This window comes from Triturus cristatus, chromosome 11 (genome assembly GCF_964204655.1).
Source record: "Triturus cristatus chromosome 11, aTriCri1.1, whole genome shotgun sequence".
NCBI classification, from domain to species: domain Eukaryota; kingdom Metazoa; phylum Chordata; class Amphibia; order Caudata; family Salamandridae; genus Triturus; species Triturus cristatus.
In genome coordinates, this window is record NC_140594.1 from 1,021,451,042 (window position 1) to 1,021,469,097 (window position 18,056).

Consider the following 18,056-nt stretch of genomic DNA (forward strand, 5'->3'; position numbering starts at 1 on the left):
TAAGCAGAGGTTACCCGGATGCAATTCTGAATGATGCACTGAGGAGAGCTGGAGCAAAGCAAAGAGAAACTCTGTTAACACCAAATATAGAGTGCAATCAAACCAGACTGAAAAGTGGCCAAGAAGTGAGATTTATAACTAACTTCAATATATCAAGTACTAAAGTTAGAAATATACTCATGGATAACAGGAAGATCCTACTCATGGATGAAGATCTAAAAGGAGTACTTTCACAGAATCCAAACATCTTGTATAGTAAGTCACCCTCATTGGGGGATATTTTAACCAGCTCCCATATGAGACCAGTGGATGCCCCAGCCAATTGAACTATATGGATACCGACTACAGCACAGGGTTTTCTTAAATGCACAAAATGCAAAGCCTGCAGGTCGGGAAAGAACAAACGTGAATATAAAACCATTTATGGCTCAAACCGTAAAACTAAGGAGAAAATCACTTGTGAAACACAATCAGTAGTATATGTTTTGGAATGTCCAATAAGTAGACAGTACCATCAACAAACTTAAACTACGTATATTGCAACATCTAAGAGCAGTCACAAAAAAACATTACCAATATGCCATGGCAAAGCATATATGGGAGGAACATGATGGCAAGCCTGTCAACATAATATACTATGGCATCAAACATATACAGAATAAACCAAGAGGAAGAAACACAGAACTGGGACTATGACGCAAGGAGTCAAGGATGATCCTCCTACTGGGTACAGAGGCTCCCAATGGGCTAAATGCCGATGCTGAATTATACATCCACATTTAGATAGAAACTTTGGGAACCCACGGCATCACCATCAGCCAACAGAAAAGGACTTACTCAATGGACAATTCCCAAATCAAGACGATTTGGAATCTAGTAATAATGTGATAATGAACATCAAAAGTGAACTGTCCTCTGGATTTTTAATCCAGAAATGCGATGGAGCCTTAGATGGAACTATGTGAGAGATTACTTATATGGGGTCATGATTTACAAACTTCTCACCAATTGGTCTTAGAATGTTATCAATTGGTATGGAAGAGTAGATATGTTTTTGTGATGTGGAGGATTACAAAGGAGTTATGGAACATGATAAAAATAGGGACCTTTTTCTGAAGAGACAGTTATCTTGCATGTAGCATTTTTCAGTTTTTAAGGGCATCTTGATACTTTCAATTGGATTACAGATTATTGTGCACCTAGCACTTTATAAGGCTGCAGGTTGCAAGTTGTGATGTTTCCAGCACCATGCACTTTAATGAAAACATTGGGATGTCTCACAGGGCGATTAGATTATGTAGGACCTAACACAAAAATGTGACTCGCTTCATCCAGAAATGTGGAGGAGAGTGATTTTAAGCATGATAAGATGGTCCTACTATCTGTTTCCAGCATGATGGCACTTTAAATTCAAGGTACTGTTAAACTAAGCAATGGCACTTTCAACATCATAGGGACTGTATATAAATATGATAGCACTTTATGGAATGAACCATTAAGTTTACTTGGATGTATATGATTGAATTTTACCTGCTTTTATCTGTTCTATCCATTTATCATGTATTGAAAGTAACAACTTATAAGGAGATGGAAAGATGCAATGATGTTGCCCTCTGGCATGTGGAAAGAAACCTAAATAGATAACAACACATTTTTACAAACTTTTACTAGTCCCTACACATAATCTGGTTCCATTGATACTCTCCTGTACTGTTACTTTTTTACACACTCTTTTATACACTTCTTTATTCGCCTGGGTATTTCTACTCTCCTGGATACTTCACTTTTGCACATAGACACCTCTTTTCCTTTTATGTCCTTTTGCACTCATAAATGCACATCTCCTCATCTCCAACCTTGACCTAATTAAAAGAATGGAAGAACATATTTTCCTCTTTTACAAAGTATGAATTTCTAAATTTTTATCCTCCGCTCGCCAATCCTTCCCCTCATTCTTCTTGGGGAAAGATTTAAAAAAAGATTTTTTCAGGAGGTTAGTTGTTGAATGTTACATGACCCACTGGACTAGGTGATTAGCTAAACTGTGGACATACGGGTACTTTACTGTAAATGAACAGCAACCACAACCTAAGCTGACACAAATGACATTTCATAGGTACTTGAACCATAATTGGAGAACCATTGTCAATATAACAAATGATATGTCAGGATAAAATACCATTGTAGTGTAAAAATGGAAAATTTGAATAAGGACATGTGGGTCAAATATATAAAAGTATAAAAATCATTACCTCCTGTATGTAGTGCAACAAATGTGAAAAATAAAAAAATGAAAAAGAATGTGAAAATATATGAAACGTTGTGTATGTATCTCTTTAAACTGTGGAGAAATTTTTAGAGGGAATTTTCCATTTAAATGGCTTGTCTATACCTATTTACTCTATGACCCTGTCGAAGGCTCAGGCCAAAATGCGCAGGTCTTTATTTGCACTGTCGTTGGCATGTTATAAATATATAAAAGGACATACTTTGATCCTGCAAGGACCTGGCTGTGCTGTTTTCTTCCGAGCCCTGGAGTGGGGGGCAGATCTGGTGAAGACTTCCCTGGAAAAAAAAAATATATATATATATAAACGGAAAAAAACATAGGTTTCTGGAACGTTATAGTTAGTTGGACATTTCACTCGTACAAAACCATAGAAATTCCGGCGTTATAGTTAGTTCAGCTAACTATAACTCGCGCCCCCGCAATGCACTGCTGATGATGTCACATATTACATCATTCATGACATGGTCAGTGACATCACTGATGACATCACTGATGGCATGTCAAATGACATCACTGATGACATCATCCAGTGACTGTGTGTTTCTGTAAAGTTTAGATTTGTTTTATATATATGCCAAGCTGTATTGAGGAATGAGTGGGTGTATAAGTGTCTGTATGGAGGATTTAGTAGGTATGTGACTGACTGTATAAGTGAGTGATTAAATGTGTCTTACTGAATGCATGGGTTAGTGACAAAACTGTGTGAAAGTCTGTATCAGTCTGTCTGTTGTTGTGTAAGCTGCTGCATGGGTTGGTGAGTACCTGCATGAGTGTTTATATTGGTTATTGATTGCTTGCCTGAGTATTTGTATGGCTGCCTGAATGTGTGTGTGGGTGGGTGGGAGGTGTGTGACATCTGTGCACAAATGTGTGAGTGGTTGATTCACTGGGTGTATGGGTTCAAGAGTGCATGTGGAAAAAGCTGTATGGGTGGGTGAGTGTGTGTATGGGTGTGTTGGTGAGTGAATGGATGTCTCAGTGGTACATGTACAAGTATCTGCATATGTAAAAGGCAGTATATGTGAGTGATGGTGTATATAAATAACTATATGTGAGAGTCAGTAATTGTGAGAGTGGCTCCATGGGTGACTGTGTATTTGTATCAGTGATTCTTTAACAGAGTAATTATGTGTTAGTATCTGTATGAATAAGTGAGGTGGTGTCTGTATAACTGTATAGGTGAGTACATGGAAGTATGATTGATTCTTTGCATGACTGTGTGAGTAACTCTGGATATGTAGCAGTGTGTGAGTGTCTGTATAGGTGTATGGGTGCATATGATAGTGTTGTATTGATGAGTGACTGTATGTATGAGTAACTGTATGGGTGAATGAGTGGATGTGTGTGTAGACCTAGGAATCAGTCAGTGCGCATTTAGTAACTGGTATTGATGTGGGTGTATCAAGGTTATATTCAGGTGTGAGGAGGTACATCAGATTTTCATGTGGATGATGTCATCAGTGATGTCCTCAGTGATGTCATGTGAGATGCCATTAGTGATGTCATTAGTGATGTCACTGACAATGTCATGAATGATGTAATATGTGACGTCATCAGCAGTGCATTGCGGGGGCGTAAGTTATAGTTAGCTGAACTAACTATAACGCCGGAATTTCTATGGTTTTGTACGAGTGAAATGTCCAACTAATTATAACGTTCCTGAAACCTATGGTTTTTTCAGTTAATTTCTATGGTCTTCTAAATGCTAATTTCTAACTATAACGTGCCTGAAACCTATTGTTTTTTCAGTGAATTTCTATCGCTTTTTAAATGCTAATTTCTAACTACACCGTGCCTAAAACCTATGGTTTTTCCAGTGAATTTCAAAGGTTTTTTTAAATGAAAATGTGTAAGTCTAATGTACCTCAATCCTATGTTTTTTTTATTTTATATATATATATATATATATATATATATATATATATATATATATATATATATATATATATATATATATATATATATATATTTACAAAAATAGTGAATAATTTTTAGTTAGGAAAACTATATTCATTCTTTTTTTTATATGATACAGAAGTCGCGCACCCTTGGCGCACCCTACACGATGACTGTGTGCATTCCGGTAGCCATTTTGAAAAGTCGCACTGGGGTCGCGACTTCGGCATAATTTGTAAAGTATGAAATATCTTTAAATTAATTATAAGTAAAAGTTTTCCTTTAAATGTTTGTCTAAATTTATTAATAAAAGTATTTTTAAAGATTATTTTCAATAGAAATTCAACAAAAAATTATTCGATTACTATTGGATTCGGAGGTTAGGAGGGATGGCCATTTTGCTCGATCGGTTCTGTAAGATTTTTTTGTCTAGTCAGGTGGACACCCTCCTCCAGGTGAGGTACGGCTTGAGGATTCTATTCAAAAGGTGAGGAATCCACAGGCAGAAGTATCCATCAGAAGAGCAAGTTACTTACCTTCGTTAACGCTTTTTCTGGTGGATACAGTATCTGCCTGTGGATTCCTCACTGGCCCACCCGCTTCCCCGTTGTCTACCTGTTTCTACCAAAAAGAGGCTTTTACTGCTTGGCATGAATGTTTTTAATATGTCTTAATCATGCTTATGTTTTAATAGTGAGAAATGCTTGATCTGTTGCTATTTCTTTATGCCATTATTGGTTATGCATTTGTATGTATGTATAGTTTATAGTTTATAAAGCGCATGAATCACCCCCGAAGGGGTCTCTCAGCGCTGGCCACCATGTGCTGATGTGCTGAGGTATTATCTATCCGAGAAGAGAGTGGTCTTAAGAGATATACATATATATATATATATATATATATATATATATATATATATATATATATATATATATATATATATATATATTACCTACTGGCGGTCGCCAGTAGGTAGTTATAGTTAGGACCCTGTTTCCATAGGAAAACCGCAACATTCTATTTGGGATAACTTTGGCGCCGGTCGACGAATCCTCGCGAAATTTTTAAAACTAATGGGGCGCTACGCTCCGCTCCTACCCTGAAAGTCTCGGGGGGATTCGTCAAGCGGGGGCTGAGAAAAAAGGGGGGTCCCAAAACACGTTTTTCCCATGCATTTTTCCATAGGACCTTTAGACACAGCTACAGCCCGAACGGCTGAACAGAGTTACTTGAAATTTGGCAGAGAGGTAGTCTACAGGTCAAGGAAGTGCCTTTTGTAGGTCTGGTGTAAATCTGTTCAGTAGTTCCTGAGAAAATAGCATTTGAATCAATATATATATATATCTGTGGCAGCTTACGGTGCGCTTACCGTGTGCTTACCGTAAGCTTACCGTACGCGTACGGTGCCGTGCGCGAGCGCGATTCTGATTGGTTGTCACATGACTGTAAACATTCGAATCGGACGAAATCAGGAAGTGTCGGCCGCCATTTCGTGTTTTCACACAGAAAAAAAAAGGGAGATAACTTGAAAAGGGGGCAAGGAAGAGAGTTACAGACCCCCTAACATTTGAAAGGGGGTCAAAGAAGGACAGAAAAGTACAAAAAAAACATTTATTAATTTTTAAAAAAAATCGCGGGGTACGCGTACGGTAAGCTTACGGTGAGCTTACCGTACGCGTACGGTAGAAAAAAAAAATAAAAAAAGAAATAAAATTCAGATTTAAGTGTTTAGATATTAGGGGGCTCTAAAAAGAGCCGTTGTGTTTATGAAGTGATTTGATTTTTTAGTGGTACCTACAAGTAAGTACCGATGCAGAGTCTAAGGTTCAAGAGGAAGACTCTGTTCCATTCATCAGTGAAGTGTGCACCATCTCCTCTATAAATGTCTTGCATGTCGTAACGCAAGTTGTTGTGGTAAATGGAACCCATACCATAGTCTCGGAGGAAAGCAGAAACAGATTTGTTGACGTGCTTTCTTGCTTTGTCAATCTGCGGACAAAAATGATTGGACCAGTTCCATTTTTGCCTTTGGCATATGTTAGAATACACAAAGGCAGTTTTAGGGAAAAGTGAAAACAGTTGTGCAAAGGTCTCCTACATAAGCATTTCCAGACCTACCCCAGTCAAAGTGCCTAGGTCATTGCCACCACAGTGCACTATTATGAGGTCAGGGTGTTGGATTTGCATGAAGGATTTCACCAATGGCATCAATTGGTGCCACTTTAACCCTCTCTGACCAATCCATTTAATGTCTACATTTGGCAAAGCAAGGTCTCTCACCATACCTGTTTTCTCTGCATACTTTTCACTCCAGAAGACATAGCTGTGCCCTACAATCCACACTGTGAACATCTTCCAAGGAGATCGGGATGCACTCAGGAGGTGTATTTCAGTAGAATGGGAAAAAGTAATGAAAGACAGTTTGGAAATGGAGGCATACATATTTTTTTAAAATAAAAAGAACTCATTGGCTGTTTCATACCAATCTACACTAAAAACTAGGCTGTATGTGTCAATATATAGAAGCATGTTTTGTATTGGTACAGAAAAATGTGTTACCAAAGAACAGTACTATGGATTTGCTGTTAGGTTTGAAAAGTCAAGCACTCTTGTTTTTTGGAAATGAAACATTGTGTGGTGAACTTCTGACCTAACTCTACACAGCAGTGTTTCAAGAGCTGTTGCTATGGTAGCAGGCAGAAGTCAAGTTGGGGGAAGGGTACTAGGCTGAAGTCAAGTTGGGGGAAGGGTACTTTTGGAAAAGGGTTGGTTTTCAACCAATAGAAATGTGTGATTACATTTGAAAAAAAGGGGGAAGCACTGAGATTTGAAATTAACATGTATATGTGTGGAAAAAGAGAGGGAAACATTGCCATTATCTGGTTCTGCTGAGAGGAGAGAGGTGTACAGAACAGAGATCCCGGCTCTGATAATCTGCTGTTTGAGTGCCACATTTCTTTCACAACTAACTAATTTTAAAGGTGAGTTATGAGTTTGAGAGGGGATGTATATGGTAAATTAAGAAATGAATAATAGAATTGGAATTCCTTTTGTTGAAGTTGTGTTTATCGTTTTGTGTTTTGGGAGAAATTTAAATGTAAGGAACATGTAAAATAATATGGACTATGTTTTCACCTTAAAATAAGGTGTATTGTTATAAATGAGGAATACTTTTAGGGTTTGAAGTTGCAGTCAGTAATGCAAATACATTCAGCATCACTAAGGCTGGTTGCCCTTGCTGGAGTGTAGTCAGTCACCCAGGTTACACATGTTTCTGGTCTCAAAAAGCTGTTTGGACATGTGCTTTTTTTAGAATCTGAAAAGTGGATTCAAAATGTGTCAGACTGTAAAAGTACTTATCACTTGCCAAAAAAACCAGTAGGAAGTGTGCTTTCCAATTGGCAAAGAAATTTCGTTTTCTGACTAATATCAAACCATGACTCTGTGTGCAAAGAGGAATTATAGACAGAGATTTATTGCGTATTACTCTGGTAATTTTACAGTTGCATTAGTAGGAAAGGGGGAGCTATTTTTTCTGCAGAAGCAGACTCTTAGCACACACCCAGCTGCTTATCCTGTGGAATCATGCATAGTATTCACAACCGAGTGGGGTTTGAGGTTGCAGTCAGTAATGCAAATACATTCAGCAACACTAAGGCTGGTTGCCCTTGCTGGAGTGTAGTCAGTCACCCAGGTTACACATGTTTCTGGTCTCAAAAAGCTGTTTGGACATGTGCTTTTTTGCAGAATCTGAAAAGTGGATTCAAAATGTGTCAGACTGTAAAAGTACATATCACTTGCCAAAAAAGGAGTAGTAAGTGTGCTTTCAAATTGGCAAAGAAATTTAGTTTTCTGACTAATATCAAACCATGACTCTGTGTGCAAAGAGGAATTATAGACAGAGATTTATTGCGTATTACTCTGGTAATTTTACATTTGCATTAGATGGAAAGGGGGAGCTATTTTTTCTGCAGAAGCAGACTCTTAGCACACACCCAGCTGCTTATCCTGTGGAATCATGCATAGTATTCACAACCGAGTGGGGTTTGAGGTTGCAGTCAGTAATGCAAATACATTCAGCAACACTAAGGCTGGTTGCCCTTGCTGGAGTGTAGTCAGTCACCCAGGTTACACATGTTTCTGGTCTCAAAAAGCTGTTTGGACATGTGCTTTTTTCAGAATCTGAAAAGTGGATTCAAAATGTGTCAGACTGTAAAAGTACATATCACTTGCCAAAAAAAGAGTAGTAAGTGTGCTTTCCAATTGGCAAAGAAATTTCGTTTTCTGACTAATATCAAACCATGACTCTGTGTGCAAAGAGGAATTATAGACAGAGATTTATTGCGTATTACTCTGGTAATTTTACAGTTGCATTAGTAGGAAAGGGGGAGCTATTTTTTCTGCAGAAGCAGACTCTTAGCACACACCCAGCTGCTTATCCTGTGGAATCATGCATAGTATTCACAACCGAGTGGGGTTTGAGGTTGCAGTCAGTAATGCAAATACATTCAGCAACACTAAGGCTGGTTGCCCTTGCTGGAGTGTAGTCAGTCACCCAGGTTACACATGTTTCTGGTCTCAAAAAGCTGTTTGGACATGTGCTTTTTTGCAGAATCTGAAAAGTGGATTCAAAATGTGTCAGACTGTAAAAGTACATATCACTTGCCAAAAAAGGAGTAGTAAGTGTGCTTTCAAATTGGCAAAGAAATTTAGTTTTCTGACTAATATCAAACCATGACTCTGTGTGCAAAGAGGAATTATAGACAGAGATTTATTGCGTATTACTCTGGTAATTTTACATTTGCATTAGATGGAAAGGGGGAGCTATTTTTTCTGCAGAAGCAGACTCTTAGCACACACCCAGCTGCTTATCCTGTGGAATCATGCATAGTATTCACAACCGAGTGGGGTTTGAGGTTGCAGTCAGTAATGCAAATACATTCAGCAACACTAAGGCTGGTTGCCCTTGCTGGAGTGTAGTCAGTCACCCAGGTTACACATGTTTCTGGTCTCAAAAAGCTGTTTGGACATGTGCTTTTTTCAGAATCTGAAAAGTGGAGTCAAAATGTGTCAGACTGTAAAAGTACATATCACTTGCCAAAAAAAGAGTAGTAAGTGTGCTTTCAAATTGGCAAAGAAATTTCGTTTTCTGACTAATATCAAACCATGACTCTGTGTGCAAAGAGGAATTATAGACAGAGATTTATTGCGTATTACTCTGGTAATTTTACATTTGCATTAGATGGAAAGGGGGAGCTATTTTTTTCTGCAGAAGCAGACTCTTAGCACACACCCAGCTGCTTATCCTGTGGAATCATGCATAGTATTCACAACCGAGTGGGGTTTGAGGTTGCAGTCATTAATGCAAATACATTCAGCATCACTAAGGCTGGTTGCCCTTGCTGGAGTGTAGTCAGTCACCCAGGTTACACATGTTTCTGGTCTCAAAAAGCTGTTTGGACATGTGCTTTTTTCAGAATATGAAAAGTGGATTCAAAATGTGTCAGACTGTAAAAGTACTTATCACTTGCCAAAAAAAACAGTAGGAAGTGTGCTTTCCAATTGGCAAAGAAATTTCGTTTTCTGACTAATATCAAACCATGACTGTGTGCAAAGAGGAATTATAGACAGAGATGTATTGCGTATTACTCTGGTAATTTTACAGTTGCATTAGTAGGAAAGGGGGAGCTATTTTTTCTGCAGAAGCAGACTCTTAGCACACACCCAGCTGCTTATCCTGTGGAATCATGCATAGTATTCACAACCGAGTGGGGTTTGAGGTGGCAGTCAGTAATGCAAATACATTCAGCAACACTAAGGCTGGTTGCCCTTGCTGGAGTGTAGTCAGTCACCCAGGTTACACATGTTTCTGGTCTCAAAAAGCTGTTTGGACATGTGATTTTTTGCAGAATCTAAAAAGTGGATTCAAAATGTGTCAGACTGTAAAAGTACATATCACTTGCCAAAAAAAGAGTAGTAAGTGTGCTTTCAAATTGGCAAAGAAATTTCGTTTTCTGACTAATATCAAACCATGACTCTGTGTGCAAAGAGGAATTATAGACAGAGATTTATTGCGTATTACTCTGGTCATTTTACATTTGCATTAGATGGAAAGGGGGAGCTATTTTTTCTGCAGAAGCAGACTCTTAGCACACACCCAGCCGCTTATCCTGTGGAATCATGCATAGTATTCACAACCGAGTGGGGTTTGAGGTTGCAGTCAGTAATGCAAATACATTCAGCAACACTAAGGCTGGTTGCCCTTGCTGGAGTGTAGTCAGTCACCCAGGTTACACATGTTTCTGGTCTCAAAAAGCGGTTTGGACATGTGCTTTTTTGCAGAATCTGAAAAGTGGATTCAAAATGTGTCAGACTGTAAAAGTACATATCACTTGCCAAAAAAAGAGTAGTAAGTGTGCTTTCAAATTGGCAAAGAAATTTCGTTTTCTGACTAATATCAAACCATGACTCTGTGTGCAAAGAGGAATTATAGGCAGAGATTTATTGCGAAATACTCTGGTAATTTTACATTTGCATTAGATGGAAAGGGGGAGCTATTTTTTTCTGCAGAAGCAGACTCTTAGCACACACCCAGCTGCTTATCCTCTGGAATCATGCATAGTATTCACAACCGAGTGGGGTTTGAGGTTGCAGTCAGTAATGCAAATACATTCAGCATCACTAAGGCTGGTTGCCCTTGCTGGAGTGTAGTCAGTCACCCAGGTTACACATGTTTCTGGTCTCAAAAAGCTGTTTGGACATGTGCTTTTTTCAGAATATGAAAAGTGGATTCAAAATGTGTCAGACTGTAAAAGTACTTATCACTTGCCAAAAAAAACAGTAGGAAGTGTGCTTTCCAATTGGCAAAGAAATTTCGTTTTCTGACTAATATCAAACCATGACTCTGTCTGCAAGGAGGAATTATAGGCAGAGATTTATTGCGAATTACTCTGGTAATTTTACATTTGCATTAGATGGAAAGGGGGAGCTATTTTTTTCTGCAGAAGCAGACTCTTAGCACACACCCAGCTGCTTATCCTGTGGAATCATGCATAGTATTCACAACCGAGTGGGGTTTGAGGTTGCAGTCAGTAATGCAAATACATTCAGCATCACTAAGGTTGGTTGCCCTTGCTGGAGTGTAGTCAGTCACCCAGGTTACACATGTTTCTGGGCTCAAAAAGCTGTTTGGACATGTGCTTTTTTCAGAATATGAAAAGTGGATTCAAAATGTGTCAGACTGTAAAAGTACTTATCACTTGCCAAAAAAAACAGTAGGAAGTGTGCTTTCCAATTGGCAAAGAAATTTCGTTTTCTGACTAATATCAAACCATGACTCTGTGAGCAAAGAGGAATTATAGACAGAGATTTATTGCGTATTACTCTGGTAATTTTACAGTTGCATTAGTAGGAAAGGGGGAGCTATTTTTTCTGCAAAAGCAGACTCTTAGCACACACCCAGCTGCTTATCCTGTAGAATCATGCATAGTATTCACAACCGAGTGTGGTTTGAGGTTGCAGTCAGTAATGCAAATATATTCAGCAACACTAAGGCTGGTTGCCCTTGCTGGAGTGTAGTCAGTCACCCAGGTTACACATGTTTCTTGTCTCAAAAAGTTGTTTGGACATGTGCTTTTTTGCAGAATCTGAAAAGTGGATTCAAAATGTGTCAGACTGTAAAAGTACATATCACTTGCCAAAAAAAGAGTAGTAAGTGTGCTTTCCAATTGGCAAAGAAATTTCGTTGTCTGCCTAATTTCAAACCATGACTCTGTGTGCACACAGGAATTGTTTTTAGATATTTAATTTGTGATGGTGTTATTGTGATTTTCACTTGTAGGAAAGGGGTACATAGTATTTTAAGATTTGAAAAGATCATAAAAAATGTAGTAATATATTTAAATAAAATAAAGGAATTTTTTTTTAGTTTTTTTCAGGTATTGCTGAAGAGCAGTGAACAAAATTTAAGATGCCTACAAAATCCAGACTAAGGAAAAACCACAAATAAAAACCTATATTTGAAGACAACTGGAGGACCTAAGTTAGTTGGAGATGCTCATGTTGGGAAAAAGAGAAAGTCTTCTGGTAAGCAGACAAAAGATTTTTTAAGCAATATCTTCAAAAAAAGGAAAAATGTACAAAATGTCTGTACTGGAAAGAATGTTTTAAATAGAAAACAACAGGAAAAAATTGAGCATTTAGTTAATGCAAATGTACCTTCAGAAACAATAAAGATTAACTTAAAAAGAAAAACAGCGTTTAAAGAGATTCGTAGAAAAATGTTTCTGAGAAGAGTTATGTCCAATTTGATAAAGGATGTGAAGAAATATAAGAAAAAAGCTAAATTTTATAAAAGAAAAAAAGAAATTGAAGCCATTGCAGCAAAGGCTTTAGAATTAAAAAGGAAACTATTCATTTTAATTTTGAACAGGATGCGTACATTAGATAAAATGGTCAATGTACTGAAATCACAAAGCAAAAGGAAAAGACTAGTGAAAAGAACAAACTTTTGTAAAGTGTTTTTAGGAGAATGGATGCATAGTTCAAGTAGTGAACCTTTTTTTAATGAAGAGAGTTATTTTCAAAGTAATAGTTTGCTGCATGCAGTTGACACCAGAGGTCGTGCTTATGAAGTGAAAAATGGTTGTATAATGGAGAAGGAGAAAATGGTTCCAAGAGATGAGGTACAAGTGATGGCGGATGAGGCTATGGGGAGACGTCCTAAAGCCCCAGTGTACACTTGGAATTGTAGTAGTATTTGCACTGTGCGTCAGGAATCTATTGATAAATTTCGTGAGTTTCTAAGAGAATATAGTAAAAAAAAGTGTTAAACAGAAGATTAAGGTGCTACAAAGTCTAGATCCATGCAGAGTGAGAGAGAATACTGGTTTGCAGGGACATTCTCTGGCTTTTCTATCTAGAAAAGTGTGTAAAAGTGTTTTTCATCATTTTAGGATGCTGGCTGTTCATCATACTGAAATGAGAAAGTTTGTGAGACGGTTGTATTTTGCTAAAAGTCCAGCAATAAAGTTAGATGAATTGAATAGGGCTCTGTTCCGTGGATCGGTATCAGATGTAGAGAAGGTTACTGATGAAATTCAGTTTTGTTACTGTGGTCCAGAACAAGAAAGTGCAGAAAAGGACACAGTAAATGAGGAAGAAGTGGAAGAGAATGTAGAACCCTCTGTAAGTAAGGCATTTAATGATCACATAACAAAATTTGCAATAATCTCTAATGAAAGACCAAATATTACTTGTATTTGTTGCCGTAGAACTCATTATAGAAAACAAAACAGGAATGTTGATCTCTACAGAAAAAGTGAAAATGAAGATAATTATAAGTGGAAGGATTTTGCCACATATATATTTCTTGAAAATTGTTTTGAATTGGGTGAAGATCAGCGTATTTGTAAATACTGTTACAACAAGTTAGAGGAAAATAGAATGCCGACCAGAGCTGTACATAATAATTTAGAATTGGATGCTATTCCTGCAGAACTTTCTGAATTAAATACATATGAGTCTATACTTATTCAATGTGTTCATCCTTTCCAGACCATAGTACGTATGGAGCCCAAAACTGGTAAATTACCTCCTTCAGATTTACTGAGAGGTTTAAAAGGTAGAGTGGTGTATTTGCCCTTGGATTTAAAAAAAAATATGGAAACTATTGATGCAGATACTTTGGAAACTGAACCATTAGTTATTCTGGTTAATGGTGTACCTACAAAGAATAAGAAGATTTGGCAGGAGCTGGTAGATGTACGGAAAGTACAAAGAGCAAATTTGTATTTGAAAAGGAATAACAAATGGTATGAATCAATTTATATAGAAGAAGAAGAAGAAGCTTTACAAGAAGACACAGAAACACCAACTGGACAAATTGAAAAAGTGGACAAGTCAAAGGAAGAAGAAATTTATGAACATTTTAGCATACATCCTCTTCACTCAAAAGAAGTTATGGGAGACAATATTGATCTGTTTCAGATGAAGAAAGCAAAAGGAACTCCCGTGAGTGTATGGGAGGTGAGCTTGGAAGCTCGATGTTTTCCCAAGCTGTTTCCTACAGGAAAAGGAGGACAATACGATGAACGTCCAGAACAGATTCCAGCTTCTGAGTATCGAACTACAAGACTATATGCAGAAGATCCCAGATTTCGACAAAGTATTCCTTATTTGTTCCATCTTTTATTTGAAAGCGACTTGTCTGCATTATCATATGCAGTAAATCACATTTTAAAAAGTGGAGTACATTTACAAAATGTGTCTGCTAAGGATTTTATGGAGAAAGTGCAGCACCGAGATGATCATTTGGCAACACAACTGATCAATCTGATGGCTTGTCAGCGTGGGACAAATGAATATTGGTACCGACGCCATGGTGAATTAAAATACATGTTACGGAATTTAGGAACACCAACATGGTTCCTTACCCTAAGCTGTGCTGAGTACGCTTGGGATGATTTACTGGATTTTCTACGAGAGGCAAATTCAAACATTAAAAACATCGAATACAAGACAGCAGGAGAACTGTGCTCATTGGATCCGGTTAATGTTTGCAGATATTTCAATCATAGATTTGAGGCTATGATGTCCTTCATCTGCAATAAACAAAATCCACCTCTTGGAGAAGTAGTGGATTTCTTTTGGAGAAAAGAGTACCAGGCAAGAGGTGCTCCTCATATTCATATGCTGTTGTGGATCAAGGATGCCCCAAAGTTTGGAACAGATACTGATGAAGCAGTGTTATCTTTCATTGAAGAATATGCAACATGTACTATACCAAAAAGCACAGAAGAGAAAAAGTTAAAGGAGCAAGTTTTTTGTTTCCAAAGTCATCGGTGTGGAAAATACTGTCGACGGAAATACAAGAGCAAAGATAAATACTACACTAAATGTCGATTTGGATTTCCTAGACCTGTTCTTTCAAATGGAAGAGTAAACAGTTTTATGTCATCTGTGAGACATACTATTACAAGAAAATCACCTAAGAATACCTACAACCTTAAAAGAAAAGAAGAATCAAAAAATATAAATGACTACAACCCCGTCATTTTATTCATGTGGAATGCTAACATGGATATACAGTATGTAGCTGACAATTCCATTGCTGTTGCTCGATATGTAACGTCTTACATTACTAAATCAGAAAAAACTGAATTGAAAGAAATGTGGGAAGAGATTTCTCACAAGAAGACTGTCAGTAAGAAGCTGTACAGTTTCAGTTTAAAGATGTTATCGCATCGAGAAATTGGATCCTACGAATGTTCAGATAGGTTATCTTCTGCAAGTCTCTACTCGAAATCAAGAAGAATAATTTGGGCAAGTTTAGGCCTTGCAGCAATGAGAAATCGGGTACTGAAATCTGTTGGAGAAATTGAATATTTGGCCGAGAATGACCCAGAAAGTACAGATATTTTGAAATCAAACATGTTGGACACATATTATCCCAAGAGAAGTCTTCATCTAGAGAACATGTGTCTTTATGAAGTGCTGCAGAACTACATTTATTCACGGAAAGCCACAGAAGACATCAACAATGGAAAATATAAAGTCATTGGTGGGGAAGGATGTTTGGTGAAGCAAACAAAAGGAAGTTTGATAAATCACAGGAAGCTGAGTTGCGACACTACTGACAAAAAGGAATTTTACTACTTGGCTCTTTTACAGCTGTTTAAACCATGGCGTACAGAGGATGAACTACTGGGAGAATTTCAAAGCTATGAAGATTCCTTTAATGCTTGCAAAGACAGCATAGAATGCAGTACTTTCACAAATTATGTGCAAATGTTAAATGAAGAAATTGAACAGGAAACTACAATTGCAGCTGAAGTAGCTAGAGACAGTTCTCAAGACAGCCAAAGATCAGGAACACTCAGTCAAGATCCCCTAGGACAACCAATCGTTGAAAATGAAGCTGCAATAGCCATGAATGAAGTGGAAACGGCTATGAATCAAGCTCAAGAAGAATTTGGAAAGACAACTGAATGAAGAGCAGCAACAAATTTATGAAGAGATCAGAAACAAAATTGATCACGGATTACTACATGAAAAAAAAGAGTGCTCATGCACATCATTTCATCCAATCAGGATGTATGTAAGCGGACAAGCTGGAACTGGAAAAAGTTTCTTAATAAAAGTCATCAGAAGCTACCTACAGCAAAAAACGGATTCAACTTTGTCTTGTGTGGTTACTGCTCCAACTGCGTTAGCAGCATATAACATAAAAGGAATCACCTTACATCGTTTGCTAATGTTACCAGTGGAGCATGAGAACAAAATACAATGCCACAAGCTAACTGGAGAAGCATGCTTGGAAGTTTCAAGAGTATTGAAGAAGATGCAAGTTCTCATTATTGATGAGGTGAGCATGGTATCAAACTTAATGCTTGCCTTTGTGCATTTAAGAATGCAGCAAATTCTAAGGACAGACTATGACATGTTATTTGGTGAAAAACATGTCATAGTTTTTGGGGATCTTCTACAGCTTACTCCAGTTAAAGGACAACCAGTGTTTAATACTGTGACACATGAAGACACAAAGAAGTCATTGGGAAGCATTGGTAATGCAAATATTTGGTCCTTCTTTGAGTACAAGGAACTTACTACTAATATGAGGCAAGCAAACGATGAAGAATATGGAAGTATTCTGAAAGATATCAGAATTGGACTACTCACTGAAGCTGGCACAAAAGCATTACAGAGTTGGTTGCTACATAATTTATTCCCAAAGGAAGAAATAGTTGCAGAGAAGATATACAAGAACATTGCAGAAAAGAAAAGTGTCATCTGCTTAATGCCAACTCTACGTGAATGCTCAATATTCAATGAGGAGCTTTTGAAATTGGAAAAGGAAGAGATTAGGAAATTGGAAGCAGTTGACAAAATTCAGGATGGAAGAATTACTATCACATTAACAGGCAAACTGAAAAATAAATTGGATTCACTAGAGAAGAACATTTCCAAAACTGCTGGATTAGAAAAAAATCTATATGTTTGCATGAACTGTAGAGTATTTTTAAGGAGAAATTTGGATGTTGAAAAAGGCTTAGTAAATGGAGCTATGGGAAGAGTTGTGGGTTTTATTAATTATCAGAAAAAAGATGGAATTGAATGTTTAAAAATAAAATTTGATCAGATTGAAGAAGTTATAGACATTTGTCGTTGTACAGTTCGTTTCATGCTTGTGAAAGACTTATATGTACAAAGGAAACAGTTTCCGTTTTCTCTAGCATATGCTGTAACTATTCACAAGTCTCAAGGATTGACTGTAGATTGTGCATTTGTAAACATTGGTTCAACTGTGTTCAAAGAAGGTATGGCTTATGTAGCTTTGTCATGAGTGAAAACATTATCTGGTTTATTCATGATAGACTTTGATGATTCAACAGTTAGTGCTGATACAAACTGTGTAAAGGAATATAATAGATTAAGAAGAACCTATGCTCCTCATTTAGGTCAGTATCCTGTGTTGGAGAAATGTGTAGTTTCTCGAAAAAGGAGAATTGAGAATATCTGTAATGAGGATGTAGAGAGGAGGAAAAAAAAGAGGAGTGATGTAATTGCAAGCAAAAAGAAAAAGGAAAATGTTGAAGAGGTTGTAGGTTGCCATTTTGAAAATAGCTCTGGTGTCAACTGCTACGCTAATGTAGTGCTGAATGTTGCATTTTATCTGGAAAGTTTACAAAAGCAGATAATAGTAAATCAGAGAAAAAGATTCTGTTCTGAGTTGAGTCTCCTTTTTCAAAAGCTGAGTAATGATAAAACTCAAATAGAAAGTGCTACTGAAATTAGAAAACATTTAGATGTATGTACAGGACGAACACAGTTTTCTCAAAATGTACAGCAAGACGCACAGGAATTCTTGATG